We start from the raw sequence: 2,500 nt of genomic DNA, 5'->3' as shown, positions 1-2,500 counted from the left end.
TCTCAGCACCCTGGAACCCCCCGGGTGGCACAGGGCTGGATGGGGCTTTCGTATAGCAGGGACGGTGCTGCCTCTCGCTTCGCTCGCTGTCCGCCGCTCGCCGCTCGCTCGTGCAGCCAAAAATGGCCAGTTTTGGCCCGTTTTTGGGCCGTTTTGGCCAGTTTTTGGCCTGTTCTTGCATTGCGCGGTGACCGTCGAGAGCGGAGCAAAACGTCAGCCATCTCAGCACCCTGGAACCCCCCGGGTGGCACAGGGCTGGATGGGGCTTTCGTATAGCAGGGACGGTGCTGCCTCTCGCTTCGCTCGCTGTCCGCCGCTCGCCGCTCGCTCGTGCAGCCAAAAATGGCCAGTTTTGGCCCGTTTTTGGGCCGTTTTGGCCAGTTTTTGGCCTGTTCTTGCATTGCGCGGTGACCGTCGAGAGCGGAGCAAAACGTCAGCCATCTCAGCACCCTGGAACCCCCCGGGTGGCACAGGGCTGGATGGGGCTTTCGTATAGCAGGGACGGTGCTGCCTCTCGCTTCGCTCGCTGTCCGCCGCTCGCCGCTCGCTCGTGCAGCCAAAAATGGCCAGTTTTGGCCCGTTTTTGGGCCGTTTTGGCCAGTTTTTGGCCTGTTCTTGCATTGCGCGGTGACCGTCGAGAGCGGAGCAAAACGTCAGCCATCTCAGCACCCTGGAACCCCCCGGGTGGCACAGGGCTGGATGGGGCTTTCGTATAGCAGGGACGGTGCTGCCTCTCGCTTCGCTCGCTGTCCGCCGCTCGCCGCTCGCTCGTGCAGCCAAAAATGGCCAGTTTTGGCCCGTTTTTGGGCCGTTTTGGCCAGTTTTTGGCCTGTTCTTGCATTGCGCGGTGACCGTCGAGAGCGGAGCAAAACGTCAGCCATCTCAGCACCCTGGAACCCCCCGGGTGGCACAGGGCTGGATGGGGCTTTCGTATAGCAGGGACGGTGCTGCCTCTCGCTTCGCTCGCTGTCCGCCGCTCGCCGCTCGCTCGCGCAGCCAAAAATGGCCAGTTTTGGCCCGTTTTTGGGCCGTTTTGGCCAGTTTTTGGCCTGTTCTTGCATTGCGCGGTGACCGTCGAGAGCGGAGCAAAACGTCAGCCATCTCAGCACCCTGGAACCCCCCGGGTGGCACAGGGCTGGATGGGGCTTTCGTATAGCAGGGACGGTGCTGCCTCTCGCTTCGCTCGCTGTCCGCCGCTCGCCGCTCGCGCGCAGCCAAAAATGGCCAGTTTTGGCCCGTTTTTGGGCCGTTTTGGCCAGTTTTTGGCCTGTTCTTGCATTGCGCGGTGACCGTCGAGAGCGGAGCAAAACGTCAGCCATCTCAGCACCCTGGAACCCCCCGGGTGGCACAGGGCTGGATGGGGCTTTCGTATAGCAGGGACGGTGCTGCCTCTCGCTTCGCTCGCTGTTCGCCGCTCGCCGCTCGCTCGCGCAGCCAAAAATGGCCAGTTTTGGCCCGTTTTTGGGCTGTTTTGGCCAGTTTTTGGCCTGTTCTTGCGTGGTGCGGTGACCGTCGTGAGCGGAGCAAAACGTCAGCCATCTCAGCACCCTGGAACCCCCCGGGTGGCACAGGGCTGGATGGGGCTTTCGTATAGCAGGGACGGTGCTGCCTCTCGCTTCGCTCGCTGTTCGCCGCTCGCCGCTCGCTCGCGCAGCCAAAAATGGCCAGTTTTGGCCCGTTTTTGGGCTGTTTTGGCCTGTTTTTGGGCTGTTCTTGTGTGGCGCGGTGACCGTCGTGAGCGGAGCAAAATGTCAGCCATCTCAGCACCCTGGAACCCCCCGGGTGGCACAGGGCTGGATGGGGCTTTCGTATAGCAGGGACGGTGCTGCCTCGCGCTTCGCTCGCTGTTCGCCGCTCTCCGCTCGCTCGCGCAGCAAAAAATGGCCAGTTTTGGCCCGTTTTTGGGCTGTTTTGGCCAGTTTTTGGCCTGTTCTTGCGTGCCGCGGCGACCGTCGTGAGCGGAGCAAAACGTCAGCCATCTCAGCACCCTGGAACCCCCCGGGTGGCACAGGGCTGGATGGGGCTTTCGTATAGCAGGGACGGTGCTGCCTCTCGCTTCGCTCGCTGTCCGCCGCTCGCTGCTCGCTCGCGCAGCCAAAAATGGCCAGTTTTGGCCCGTTTTTGGGCTGTTTTGGCCTGTTTTTGGGCTGTTCTTGTGTGCCGCGGCGACCGTCGTGAGCGGAGCAAAATGTCAGCCATCTCAGCACCCTGGAACCCCCCGGGTGGCACAGGGCTGGATGGGGCTTTCGTATAGCAGGGACGGTGCTGCCTCTCGCTTCGCTCGCTGTCCGCCGCTCGCCGCTCGCTCGCGCAGCCAAAAATGGCCAGTTTTGGCCCGTTTTTGGGCCGTTTTGGCCAGTTTTTGGCCTGTTCTTGCGTTGCGCGGTGACCGTCGAGAGCGGAGCAAAACGTCAGCCATCTCAGCACCCTGGAACCCCCCGGGTGGCACAGGGCTGGATGGGGCTTTCGTATAGCAGGGACGGTGCTGCCTCTCGCTTCG

This window comes from Musa acuminata, unplaced genomic scaffold (genome assembly GCF_036884655.1).
Source record: "Musa acuminata AAA Group cultivar baxijiao unplaced genomic scaffold, Cavendish_Baxijiao_AAA HiC_scaffold_80, whole genome shotgun sequence".
Taxonomy (NCBI): Eukaryota; Viridiplantae; Streptophyta; class Magnoliopsida; order Zingiberales; family Musaceae; genus Musa; species Musa acuminata.
Note: the sequence above shows the minus strand (reverse complement) of the source record.